The sequence below is a fragment of the Trichechus manatus genome, unplaced genomic scaffold (genome assembly GCF_000243295.1).
Source record: "Trichechus manatus latirostris isolate Lorelei unplaced genomic scaffold, TriManLat1.0 scaffold00246, whole genome shotgun sequence".
Classification (NCBI taxonomy): Eukaryota; Metazoa; Chordata; class Mammalia; order Sirenia; family Trichechidae; genus Trichechus; species Trichechus manatus.
The window spans coordinates 355,372-370,290 of record NW_004444182.1 but is presented as its reverse complement, the minus strand read 5'-3'; positions in this window follow the sequence as shown (position 1 = coordinate 370,290).

Genomic DNA, 14,919 nt, shown 5'->3' with positions numbered 1-14,919 from the left:
AACAACAACGTATCGGTCAATGATGCACTAAACCAACATAGGATTACCACACAACTACATTCTCCCTCTGGCCTTGCCCATTGTATTTCAAATGCATGGAGTTTAACATTAAAAGGAAAATCTAGCCAAGCTAAATATGGCCACATGCAAAAGCAAGAAAGAGAAATTACCAAGTTCCCATTAAAAATAAAAAAGGAACAAGTAGCAATAGTTCTATTAAGGGTTTTGATTCTGACATATATATATATATATATATATATGTATATATATACACACACACGTATTCAAAGCTACACTCCCATGCATAACAGAAAGGCTAAACAGAGCTTTCTATTTCAAGCCAGGAGCTAGAAAATCTTTAAAAAGTCAACAAATGAGAATGTGCTAGTCAATTCAGTGGCCTGAAACCTGGCAGGATGTGGTCACCTGCCCCAAACCATGAGCACATATGGGGTGACCATTAAAACATGAGAACCCCAAGTCTGTACCCCACCTAGATATAGGGTCCAAATTTGGACTACTCTTGAAATGCAGTAACCTTGAATCAAGAAACTAAAAATAAAACCACTCCACAACACACGATTTCTATATAGATAACTTGATTGGAAAATGAGGTCACAGATAAGTATCACACATGAGACAATATGTGAGAAAGTCAAAGAAAGATTGTCTACTGACTCAAAAAACTAGAAAATTCATACCCAAAGATATAGACATAATAAAGCAATTGGAAAGGATTAAATTAAGTATATTTAAATTAAAGATATAGAAAGAATAATAAAACCATGTGTCTTAGTTACTAGTGCTGGAATAACAGAAATACAACAAGTGGATTGCTTCAACGAACAGAAGTTTATTCTCTCACAGTCTGGTAGGCTAATAGTCCAAATTCAGGGAATCAGCTCCAAGGGAAGGCTTTCTCTTTCTGTCGGCTCTGGAGGAAGGTCCTTGTCATCAAATTTCTCTTGGTCAGGAGCTTCTCTGTGCAGGAACCCCAAGTCCAAAGGACGCGTTTTGCTCCTGTGCTGCTTTCTTGGTGGTATGAGGTCCCCAAGTCTCTCTGCTCACTTCTCTCTTTTATATCTCAGAAGAGATTGGCCTAAAACAATCTAATCTTGAAGATTGAATCCTGCCTCATTAACATAACTGCCACTAATCCCACCTCATTAATATCATAGAGATAGGATTTACAACACCTAGGAAAATCACAGTGGATGACAAAATAGTGGACAATCTCACAACACTGGGAGTAATGGCCTAGCCAAGTAGATGTACATTTTAGGGGGACACAATTCAATCCATGACACCATGAAACAAAAGTAGAAGAACATAAAAGAGAGGGAGAATGTGAAGAAGGACCTAACAGAAACCCTTAAAATAAAAACATAATCATTTAAACAAAAAGGAAAACACATGGGTTATACATAGATTAGACACAGGTAAAGAGAGAATTCAGGTCTAAAAAGGTAAATTTAAAAAAAATCAGAATATCACATGTAGATATAAAAAAGATATGAAAAATTTCAAAAATAAGAAAAACGGAAAATATATCATAAAGCTTCACTGTTTATCTAAGAGGCATTCCAGAAAGAAAGAGTAGAGAGAATAAAATGGAGTCAGAATTTGGCTGAAAGTTTTCCAGAATTGAAGAAAGATATAACTCCTCAAATTGGAAAAATTATATATTACCTCATGTAACTCTCACAACAATTTGAGTTATGAGTTAGTCCAGGTGAATAAAATAGGCACAGAAAGGATTAGTAAATTGTTAAAATCACATAGTGAGTAAATAGTGGACCAGTCATCTTGATCACCAAACCCTGCCCCTTCCCTGTTAGCACCTATAACTTGGTCAATTCCATGACCACATGCCATATGGTGGTACCTAGACCTAATTCAAGGATCCTGCACCTTCCTGACTACCTGTTTGTTGAGATCATCTTGGCAGATCAATAAACTCCACAGACAGCCTTTGGAAAAATGGACAAGATTAAGAGACCATCCTGGGCAAATAAACCAATAGCACAAGCAAAACCATAGAAATGTTTCACAGAAGAGTAAATAAGTCAGTTTAGCTAGAAAAAAAGAATCCATTTGGAGAGAACCTTGAGCTGAGACTAGGATGTTTGAAACTAACTTGAACATCTTTCTCTATTGTGCTGTAAGTATCTTTAACGTGTCTTTGTTCACCTTATATTCTCCACTGCACCAATAAGGTAGCATGCAAAGGAGAGACTCTTCCTAGATATTTGTTGAGGCTGAGAACTACACTTGGTAGAATACCCGTATTTAGAGGATGGAAAGAGAAAGGGTAGCCAATTGTCTTAGTCATCTAGTGCTGCTATAACGGGAATCCCACAAGTGGATGGTTTTAACGAAGAGAAGTTTATTTCCTCACAGTCAAAGTAGGCTAAAAGTCCAAATTCAGGGCCTTGGCTCCAGGGGAAGCCTTTTTCTCTCTGTCAGCCTTCTTCTCTCTGTCAGCCTTCTTCTCTTCGGTGTTCCCCCAGACTAGGAGCTTCTCTGCGCAGGGACCCCGGTCCAAAGGACGCACTCCGCTCCCAGCACTGCTTTCTTGATGGTATGAGGTCCCCAACTCTCTGCTTGCTTCCCTTTCCTTTTATCTCTTGAGAGATAAAAGGTGGTGCAGGCCACACCCCAGAGAAACTCCCTTTACACTGGATGTGACCTGGGTAAAGGTGGTGTTATAATACCACCCTAATCCTCTTTAACATAAAATTACAATCACAAAATGGAGGCCAACCCCATAATTCTGGGAATCATGGCCCAGCCAAATTGATACACACATTTTTGGGGGGACATAATTCAAACCATGACACCAATTAAGGAGAAAGAGAAGAATTCAGAGAAATAAGAGGATAATAAAGTATTAAAGAAGTTAAAAGAGAAGGGAGCCTCAAAACAGGAGGTAGTAATCAATGTCCAATATCACTGAGAGGTAAAAATGATCAAAGACCTATAAAAGGCTATTGGGTGTGGTAACTGAGAGATGTGTAGTGAACTTTTCAGAGTATATATTCACTAGAGTATGAAGGAGAGAAACTAGGTACAAGATACCGTCTCTATCAACTAGGAAGTTACAAACCAGTGGGGAGGACAAGATCTAATTAAAAGGTAAGTTAAGTAAAAGCAATAAGAGGTATGGATCACAACATTTTTGTAATCTCAAAAGTTGTCTTAGAGTTTAATGGTGTAAAGTCATCTCTACAAACTCACAGAAACAAGCACAGGAAAAAAAATCTAATTTTGAAAATATTTTGAAATAGTCAAGGAAAATTAAAACTAAAAAGCATGTTGTAATTAGACCCATATAATCTATTATAATTAACTACAACAATAAGTTTTAATCATTATAAAATCTGCCAATTTGAAGCCTCATTGTTTACTGTCTTAGTTACCTAGTGCTGCTATAACAAAACACCACAGAGTAGGTGGATTTAAAGAACAGAAATTTAAAGAAGTTAGGACTTTAACATAACTTTTTGGGGGACACAATTGAATCCATTACATTTAGAAGGTATTTATTCCATGTAAAAGTAGAAATAACATTCATAGTGGTCATTTTGGAAATAGTATCTTCCTCTCTTAAAAGTTAAAGAAGGCTAAACTAAATAAGGACAATGTTACTTGCTTGTTATCTTGGAAGTTAGAATTTTATAACACATTTCCCTTAAACAAAATAATTCTTTCTCTAAGACCTATAGAAAAGCTTTGATTTTTTTCTATTCCCTTCTTCCAAATGCACTCTTTGCTCATGTTATTATCATTCATATTTATTGCTTGCAAAAATGACATTGAAATATAGGATATACATAGCATACGTATATGCTTATATGCATAGCTCACACAGAATAGAAGGAACTTACCTCCTGGGGCCTGAGTAGAAAAATTGTAGTAGTCTGCTAACCTCTTCACCTCAAGGCCAAGAAGAAGCGTAAGCCAAGAAATGTGTATAATTAACTGTACTACCCAAAGAAAAAAGAAAAAAACAAAACCTACCGCGGTGGAGTCGATTCCAACTCACAGCAACCCCATAGGGTTTCCAAGGCTGTAAATCTCTATAGAAGCAGACTGCCACATCTATCTTTCTCCTACATCTTTCACCTGTGGAGTTACTGGGGGTTTCCAACCACTGACCTTTCGGCTAGCAGTCGAGCACCTTAACCACTGTGCCATCAGAGCTCCTATTAACTATATTAGTGAGGAAGAGTCTAATTAACTTCTCAGCAACACATACGAGTTTCTTCAGTACAAGCACCCATAAGAACTGTCTGCATTGCCACATGCCTCCTTTGAAGAACAAAGCTCTCAGCAGAGAAGCAAAAGACAGCTACTCCAAGACCAGTAGAACAATAGAAAATTAATGAAGGATGTGGGGTTTGCTTTTACAGAGAAAACTGTTATCTAATGTTTGCAAATGGGCGCTAGGGAACAGAACTGGGCGCCCACTCCCCCCAGCAGCAGGGGTGCCTGTTTCCAGGGTGGGGAGCAGGAGGGCGTGCTCACTGCCTGGTTGTCCTCTGGGCATCCCCCAGAGGGCATGCACTGGACCACTGACGTATATGTGGCGTTGGGCCTTACTGGATTCATAGAAACTTCTCGGTGGCTCCCTGCTTCAAATGGCAACACGAGGCCCAACCAGGGTGGAGTTCCCAGTTTCAGAGACCTGAGACCATTCCCTTGCTGCCCTGGCCCACACCCCGGGGCCTCTGGGTCATGACCTTCACGGAGCTTCGAGGCTGTGTGCCAGGCGGGACCCAGCCAAGCGCTCACCCGAGGCATTCCTAGCAAGAGCTGCCTGGCCCCTTCAGACGTTTGGGCAGGGGCACAATTTCAATGCTTGCTTGCCATAGGCATTATTTTCCTTTGGTATGCCATAACAAATTTAATTAACAAAGAAAGGAGGGAGCGGTGATGATGTTAAGGGCTGAAGCCTTTGAAGAAAAAGGTGGATGGGTAGCTAACCACCTGTGTTTACTTTAAACACAGTACAGATAAACTCCATTTCAGAACATATGAAATTCCTTCATCCTATACTGAAGGTAACTTCCTAACTTGAAGAATAATTCTGCTTTGCCTGTTGATGATCTGTGACTCCCGAAAAATCACTCTATACTTGTGATCCAGTTTTTACACATCTGAGAAAGGAGTAGTGAGACTAACTCTGGCTTTCTAGGGGTATTGGAAAGATAAATGGGATAATATTTCTAAAAGTGTGAAGGGTTTCCTGAGAAGAAAATTATATTAATCCAAGGTATACATGTAATTACAAGACTGCCTTCTTGTTATAAACTGATCTAGGAACAGTATCTAAGTCTTATGAAAGGATTTGGCATTTAGTGATATACGGCTGCTTAAAACTGGGGAGGAGATCACAGTAATTGTTTTACAGCACTTTATTTATCTAATGACATTATATACAAATGTTGATATAGATGTAGATATTGATGTAGATGTAGGTGAAGACGTAGATTTAGATATAAATATATAACAACTCATCATCCATGCCTTTGAATTATGGTGTTGGCGAAGAACATTGAATATACAGTGGACTGCCAGAAGAACGAACAAATCTGTCTTTGAAGAAGTACAGCCAGAGTGCTCCTTAGAAATGAGGATAGCGAGATTTCATGTCACATACTTTGGACATGTTATGAGGAGGGACCAGTCCATGGAGAAGGACGTCATGCTTGGTAAAGTATAGGGTCAGCAAAAAAGAGGAAGACCCTCAGTGAGATGGATTGACACAGCGGCTGCAACAATGGGCTCAAGCATAACAACGATTGTGAGAATGACACAGGACCAGGTAGTGTTTTGTTCATATATGGGGTCGCTATGAGTCGGAACTGACTCGACAGCACCTAATAACAACATATAACAACTCATACGTACCATAGCACTAAGCTGGGTATCATCGGTGTTCTGTATGCTTCTATAATGATTTCAAATCCCATAAAGTATAGGTCACTATTATGCTTTCAAAATACATATGTGGAAGTACTCAATACAAACTTAGAAATAGAAATATATATACCTTTATGAGACTCTCTAGAATTAACTATAAGTTATTAGAAACCTGTAAGTCATAAGAAAGTTATTTATAAAATTTCTGTACTTAGAAATAGAAACATAGAAGCATGTGAAGTAGGTAAAGAAAGTAAACAAACTTTAAGTTCATTTTGACGCAGCATGCTGTGACACAAGAAAACATAACATAAATCTAAACAATCTCCCTAATCTCTAACCTTGAAGAGAAGATGTGTCATTCAGCTACTCTCTGAACCTGGAGAAAAAACATAAATATACTACTCTTAGAAGTCACATTGGCCCGTTTAGTGTAGAGCAAAGGTGAAAGACAAGTTCACATATAAACACTAAATTTCTGCTCACTCACTGCGAGAAGGCAGAGATGGAACTGAGACCCTGTCTGCTGCCGCCAACCTTGGACCCTAGCTACAAGAGACCTTTGCCAAATCCAAGCTGTGGTTAAACCTTCCTCCCGAGACCTCTCAGTAAAGGTAAAACCTTGAAGTCTAAAGATTTGGACTGTAACCATTGAACTAGCCATTGACTAACATTGGACTAACTTGCATAACAAGTTTATGTACGTCAAACTTGAATATCTCTATTAATTTTCTAAGATTCCCAAAATCCTACGCAACAGTGTGGTACATACAAAATACATTTATTGTTTTCCTGAGTTTAAATAATGTTAAAAAAAAAAAAAGACAATTTTAAAGTCTTGTGTATGTTTAGTCATACTTTTTAGGTAGTTTGAACATAGAGATCAAGTATATCGATTAAAAATGAGATCTGATTTGCTTTCTTCAAAAATTACACACTAACAAATGCTTGGTTTAACAGATTAAAATATGATAAAAATAAGACAGTGTGCTTGGAAAAAAACTTTTCAAAAAATTAAAAAGAATTTTTTTAAAGAATGTGCGAGCAGCTTCCAGAATTGTAAACAAATGGACTCATGCAGACAGAGACAATTAGCATTGTCAAGGAGTAAGAACAGGTACTCTTGTTAATCCTTTTGTGACTCATGTGGCACATACAGTATCCCAACCACTTTTGAAGTCTCTGGAGTTCTCTGGGAATGAGGCAACCTGATTTTAATGCATTTAGCCTCAAGGTAGGAGCCTTTTGAAATGCATGAAACTCAAAAATCCTGAGTGGGAGCCTCAGTTTTGTATAGATTGAGTATTGTCTTAGGTGATGCCTCCAGGATGTGTGAATTTTCTAAACTTTTGACAGATTTGCCTTTATTTCTGTAAGATAAGTCTCCTTACTATGTTTCTCAGTTACTATGTTCTCCTGGTGGCATAATCGTTAAAAGCTTGGCTGCTAACCAAAAGGTCAGCAGTTTGAATCCAATAGCCGCTCCTTGGAAACCCTCTAGGACAGTTCTACTCTGCCGTTTGGAGTCACTATGAGTCAGAATCAACTCAGTTGCAATGGGTATGTTCTCCTGAGAATGTACTTAACTTGAGAATAAGCCGATTGCCAGTCTTCATTCAGTTCTAGTGGCCATTTTCTCCTTTATGCCATTCATTGTTTCCAGGTGTTAATGGCTCCCTTCTTTTCTAGCTTCTGAACAGTAAACAATGCCTTTCCAATAAGCAAAAATGCATTGCAGTGGTACTTTTTAAGAGACTGGAACTCCTGTAAGTGATTCTTACCACACATTCATTGATTCATATAGGTAGGATGTCCACTGGGACATATTGGATCCCAGATAACGGTTATCAAAATCCATAACACACAACAAAAATTCATAATTAATCCTTTAATCAGCATGCCTTCCATTAGTGAAAACACATGGTATCAACAAAAAATTCAAAGGAGAAAATCATTGGATCACCAAAAGGTTAAAAATAAAAGCAAAGAGATTTAATGAAGGTTTAAGACAGTTTGAATAGGAACACATCTGATCTCACAAAGTGAAATCAAACGCTCTCCAAAATGGTGGAGTCACAGAAGTATTTTTATTAGGTAAAATAACAACATTCTGATTGGAAGTTGAAAGATTAGGTATTCAGGTGGTAGCACAGCTTGAAGCAGGGGCTTTATGGTGATTGGTTGGAAAAGCAAATGTGGCCTATTTGGATTGGTTAGTTTAAATACATGACTAAGGAGTGTTTACAGGGTGGGCACATGCTTATTATCTTAAAACACTTCCTGAGGGCTGCTGAAGGGATTCCTGATAAGGGTCTTGTGTCAAGACTCTCCCTTAGGAACATTCTTTCCATGTCTTTAGTTTAACCACAGAGAAAAATATTTCCTTTGTTATAATCTGGCTAAGGGTTTGATGGTTGCAGGGAAAATAAGCAAAAGCTAAGATGGAATCAGAACTCAGTCCTGGGCCAATCATTCTGATATGAGTCAGGTCCCTCAATTTCGGGACTCTCACACAGCATTATAAAGTTTTTGTTTGTTTGTTTCTTGTAAAATTGCCAGTCTAAACATTTTTATGACATTTATATCTGCTTTCAAAACTCTTACATCAAAAACAATGATAAATTTTAATCATATCATTGTTTAATTTTATAACGTCACTTGCTTTCAAACGGTAAAACAACTCTATATATGTATATAAATCTGTATTTACATATATATGTTTTGTGTGTCTATTTATGTGTGTACAAGTAGTCCCCGACTTATGACGGACTTCCGTTCCAACAACGCTGTGATAAGTCAGTTCTGATGTAAGTTGAATACCTCTGTTTTTTTTTTTTTAGTTTTCATTATTATTGCCTTTCACTATCAGTATCTTTATAATTCCAATCTTTGAACATCTGTGAGAGAACATCTAAGAATGATAACATCAGCAGATTGCACGCTGCAACATTGTATGTAGTACATATTACTAATGATAAGATGTACAAAAAAAAATAAACAAGATCGCAAGGGCAGTTTGTCATAACTTGAATACGTTGTAAGTTGGGGACTGCGCCTGTTTATACATGTACATGTGTATGTGTGTGTATACCTATATGGGAAGAAAAGTAGAGAGGGAGAGCAAGAGGCGGAAAGAAGGAGCAAGAAAAAGAAAATATATTCACAGATTTCTAAAATACAAATAGGTGACCAATTGAAAGCCTATACAAAAGATGTGCAAATGAGTGTTTAATGCCATGAAAACTGTTAGATCAAACTCTGACTCTAACATTCTTCTTGTGTTCCTAGATTACAACCTTACTTCATTATTTTAAAAAAACAAATGCTAACATTTATCATTTGGGGGTTCTCTCCACTTCTGACCACCATGCTTACAAACTAATCTGTGTCTGCAGGCATCCTGTTAAAATGGAAGTGATATCTTACTTTTGTCTAATTCTGGGGATCCCAAGTCTTCACTCTACCTTCTCCTAAAATCTTCACTCTTTCTCTGAAACCACTTTCTTTTAATCAACCTTAAAAAATCTTTAGTAATTTCCAGGTTGGAGTGGCAGCAACCTGATCTACAGGAGTTAGGGAAATAGTTAATAGAACATGGGGCAAGATAGATGGGCATCCAACAAGAATATTGCTCAGTCTATAAAATGTGCACTGCCCCTCAGTGGCAGAGGAGTGTACTTCTTCAGCCCATTGGTGACAGGCTTGATAAGTGGCCCGCAGCCTCTCCTGACATCAGGCTTAGCCATGTGATGCATGTACCTTGTCCTGAGGGAGAATTACATGTGATCAATGTATTGAATTCAGGAGTGGTCAAGTGATTTGTTCTGGCAATAAAACATGGATAGAAGTGTTGTGTGTCACTTCTGAGCAGAAACTTTCAGGGCCAGCCCATAGCTGTGAAGCCCTTCTTTTCCCTCTGCCACGAGACTGATAATGTCCAAGACAGGAGAAGTTCCTTCAACCCAGGTTGGCGTGAACAAGACATGAAGTAAAGAACAGCTAATGTAAAGTAGCAGCTGATAAACTATTGGCTTGCAACATGAGGGATGTTTAAAAACAGGATTTCTTAGGTATTTATAGTGGCAATATCAATCGGTTATCACCACCTGGACAGGATTTGAACCTGAGTTAGGCTACTTCTGGGGACATCACCTGGCCCAAGCTGCTAAGCCTTTCTCCACCTTCATTTCCTGATCTATAAAAGGTGGACAACAACAGTATTTTTACCGATAAGTTTGTTTTGAGGATTAAATGAATTAATACACACAGTATGCATAGAATAGCATGTACTGCTTGGCAGAGAGCAAATGTTATGGGCATGATTCACTGCACTTAGGAAAATCAGTAGTACTTATGCTGGAAAGCTGATTTGGGGTTGTTTTATCAGCAGCAACTGATAAAACTTCGTTGCTTTCCTTTATTCTTGAACTTTCTCCTGCTATTATTTTGCATCAGGATATTTGTTTTGAACATGGGATCCCAGAGGGGCAGACATTCTCTTGGCAGGCCCAGAAGAAGCTCCATGAGCATTTTCATCAAGCTTGGCAGATGGCTCCTCAGGTAGTGCAGGAAGGGAAGGTATTAAGGGCCAGAGGATGAGAGTTTTCTTACTAAGGGGGAATGCCTATTCAGAAGAAAAAGAAAAGGAGAGAGATGATTGTCCACAGGAAAGAATAAAAGAAATCCAAAGCCATAGCAATTTTATCTAATCTTTGAATCTTCATGTAGAAAAGATTGATTCTTTTTTGATAGCAGTAAAGTTTGGTATTATAATAACCGTGCTATTTACATAAAAAACTATAAAGGTAATTATATTCTGACTATGCCATCTGTGTAAAAAAGATAATCAAAACAAAAAAGGGTCAGGAAGAACATACAACATTCTAGGCAATCTGAAAGTCTGTAGAGAAGCAGCAGGAACTGCTATTGCTAAAATTGAAGTGTATTGTCTGTCAGTCATAAAAGGCATGGAGCAGTAGGACTCAGGGAGACCTAAGCGGCCAATTTAGTTCAACCAGCATTTAGCCCATGTAGTGTTGGAGCTCTGATGGTGTAGTAGTTAAGAGCTCGGCTGCTAATCCAAAGGTTGGCAGTTCAAATCCAGCAGCCGCTCCTTACAAACTCTATGGGAAGTTCTACTCTGCCCTATAGGGTTGCTATGAGTTTGAATTGACTCAACAGCAACAGGTTTGGTTTTGTGTAGTGTGTAGGAGGGAACAGTCCCTGGAGAAGGACATCATGCTTAGTAAAGCAGAGGGTCAGCCAAAAAGAAGAAGACCCTCAACGAGATGGATTGACACAGTGGCCACAACAAGGGCTCAAACATAACAACAATTGTGAGGATGGCACAGTACTGGGCAGTGTTTTATTTTGTTGTACCAAAGGTCGCTATGAGTCAAAACAGCCTCGATGGCACCTAACAATAACAACGGTGTGTGGAGGGTCCTGTGCTGGTGACTGGAGGTTGAAGACTGACATGAGTGAATGAGCGAATGCTGGCTGCTGCAGGCACCTCGACTTTCCTTATGCGCCCTAGACAAGACACATAAAGATACTCACAAGGCAAAAAAAGATGCCTGATTATAAAAGGAGATAGGAAGTGATTATGTTGGCCTTCTTGAATCAGAAAAAAAACTTGAGGGAGCAGTAAAATCCTATTATTATAAGTCCAGAAAAATAGAAGTGAATTACCTAAGGTTACCTTGCTGGTTAATGTCAGCAATGGGATTTCCACGAGAGATTTATTTTTTTTGTTATATGGAAGTCTGATGACTTTTCCATCTTTTTAAATTGTTTTATTCACTTTAGTGGCATATTTTTCAAAATAAATTTTTAAAAATTCCCATTGTAAAAATAACATTAGCTATGAATTTTCATTAGAATAGAGGATGACTCTGTCAATGCAAGGATTAGAAAGTTGTTATCAAATGGAAACCTGGGTGTTATAGATTGAATTGTGTCCCCCCAAAATGTATATCAACTTGGCTGGTCCATGATTCCTGGTATTGTGTGATTTTCCACCATTTTGTCATCTGATGTGATTTTCCTATGTGTTGTAAATCCTACCTCTGTGATGTTGATGAGGTGGGATTAGCAGCAGTTATGCTCATGAGGCAAGACTCAATCTACAAGATTAGGTGGTGTCTTAAACCAATCTCTTTTCAGATATAAAAGAGAGAAGCAAGCAGAGAGACGTGGGAACCTCATACCACCAAGAAACAAGAGCTAGGAGAATAGCGCATCCTTTGGACCCAGGGTTCCTGTGCTGAGAAGCTCCTAGTCCAGGGGAAGATTGATAACAAGGACCTTCCTCCAGAGCCAACAGAGAAAGCCTTCCCTTGGAGCTGATGCCCTGAATTTGGACTTCTGGCCTCCTAGACTGTGAGAGAATAAATTTCTCTTTGTTAAAGCTATCCACTTGTGGTATTTCTGTTACAGCAGCACTAGATAACTAAGCACTGGGGAAATTCAGACTACATTAATAGGATAAATATTCAACATGGAAATCTAGTAGAGAATATTTGGAAACTCACACATTGAAATATCCCTCTCAATCTGAAAAATGCCATTATTCTATAACATTATTCCCTTCTCAAAAATAACACACACAAAAAAAAAAAAGAAAAGGAAAACAATATAAAGATATAAATCCCTTTTGGTATTTAATGAGGAGTCTCTGGGTGGTGCAAAAGGTTAAGCACTCGACTACTAACCAAAAGGTTGGAAGCTGGCGTCCACCCAGAGGCTCCTCAGAAGATAAGCCTGGCAATCTGCTTCCAAAAAGTCACAGCCTAGAAAACCTTATGTTGAACAGTTCCACTCTGCACACATGGGGTCATCATGAGTCAGAATCTACTCAACTACAACTAACAATACATATTTAGTACAAATTTATGTAATTATTTGGTAATGCTCATTATCTTGGAAGCTGTACTGGGCAGTTCCAATCTGTCCTATAAGGTGTCTATGAGTTGGAATGGATTTGACAGCAACAGGTTTTTGTTTTGGATGGGGTATCAAATGTCCACTGAAGAACTGAACACAACCAGAACAGTTTACCAGTCTCTTCACATGCAGCTGGCTGCCTTCCTCAGTAACAGGTCAAGAAACATTGTAATTAAAACTGATCTCAAATGTTCGGCATCGTAATTTGGTGAGTGGCTCTGGGGACTTAAAAGCTTGCAAGTGGCCATCTGCATCAGTTGGTCCCCACCACTTGGAGTAAAGGAGAACGAAGAACACCAAAGACACAAGGAAAGTATTAGCCCAAGAGACAGAATGGGCCACATAAACCAGAGACTTCATCAGCCTGAGACCAGAAGAACTAGATGGTGCCCGGCTACCACCAATGAACGTCCTGACAGGGAACACAACAGAGGGTCCCTGATGGAGCAGTAGAACGATGGGATGCAGAACTCGAATTCTAGTAAGAAGACCAGACTTAATGGTCTGACTGAGACTGGAGGTGCCCCGGAAAGCATGGCCCCTGGACTCTCTATCACCCCAGAACTAAAACAATTTCCGAGGCCAACTCTTCAGACAGGGATTGGACTGGCCTGTGGGACATGAAGTGATACTTGTGAAGAATGTGCCTCTTAGTCAAATAGATAAAAGAGACCAAAGGGGCAGCTTCTGTCCAGAGGTGAGATGGGAAGGCAAAGAGTTAGGAGCTGGTTGAATGTTCATGGGGAATCAAGGGTGGAGGGGAGGAGTGTGCTGTCACAGAATGGGGTGAGCGGTTGGGGTCTCATAACAATGTATGTAAAAAAAAAAAAATTCTGTAGGGGAGACTAACTTGAAATGTAAACTTCATTTAATTACAACAATAAAAAAAAACTGCTCTCAATTTATTTTCAGTTCAGAGTCTTGGCTCTCATGGGATTTACCACTAACCTTGGAATGGCTGAGACTCCCACATGCAATGAGAAATCTGGTTTATTTGCAAAACTTTTAGGTTGTCTTCACACACTGTGATCATGTGTTAACTAACAGCTCTGTTCACTCCTTCTGTGCTTGGCGACGTTCCTTCTTTTCACAGCATTATCTGAAGTAATCCCAACCTCTACTTCCCAAGATTTTTTACTTATATACTTGAACTCATTTCATCTAACCTAAAAGATAAAAAGAAATGTGTACATATGTCTATGCAACTTTCAGGGTTGTTTTGAATATTAAATGAAATAATGAATAGAAAGGATTCATTATCTTCTAGTTATTATGTTAGCATTATTGTTATATTCCATAAATAACATAATATAAATCCAGTAGTTATTTAATTAGTAAAAACATCAAACACATGTATGGCTGTTACTATGTGCTAATTGTAGGAGCCCTAGGCACAGTGGCTAAAAGCTTAACTGCTAACCAAAAGGTTAGTGGTTCAATCCATAGGAGAAAGATGTGGCAATCTTCTTCCCTAAAAATTTACAGCCTTGGAAACCTTATGGGGCAATTCTACTCTGTCCTATAGAGTCACTATGAATCGAAATGGACTCAATGTGAAGAAATGACAGCAACATGTGTTAATCATAGTTATTCCAAATGAAACTTTATTCTGAATGAAACATGTCTGTCTCACCAAGGAGAAATGATGGTCTGCTAGAGATGCTGTTTGCCCAGTTTGGGGCAGTGTGGACTCCTGAGCCTTTACTGAAATAGTTAGACAAGCTCTGCCTAGCCCAAAAGTTAAATATTCATGCACTAGCACCTTGAATAATGACCATCTAATATCAATCTCTGCTTTTACCTCATAAAATAATGGTGAAACTATTCTGTTCTGAAATCTTCACTTTGCCATGTCCTACCTCTGTTGTCCTGTAACATTTCCCCATGGCACTCAACAGGGCACGTTCTCATTTAACTGCCTTTCCAGAATGCTAAAGCGTACTATTGTATAGTGAGTAAGAGATGTACACTGGAGTTAGAGTGCCAGGGCCTGAGTCCCAGTCACTCCACTTTTGGCAAGTTATACACCCTATCCTCACTGTCCCTCAG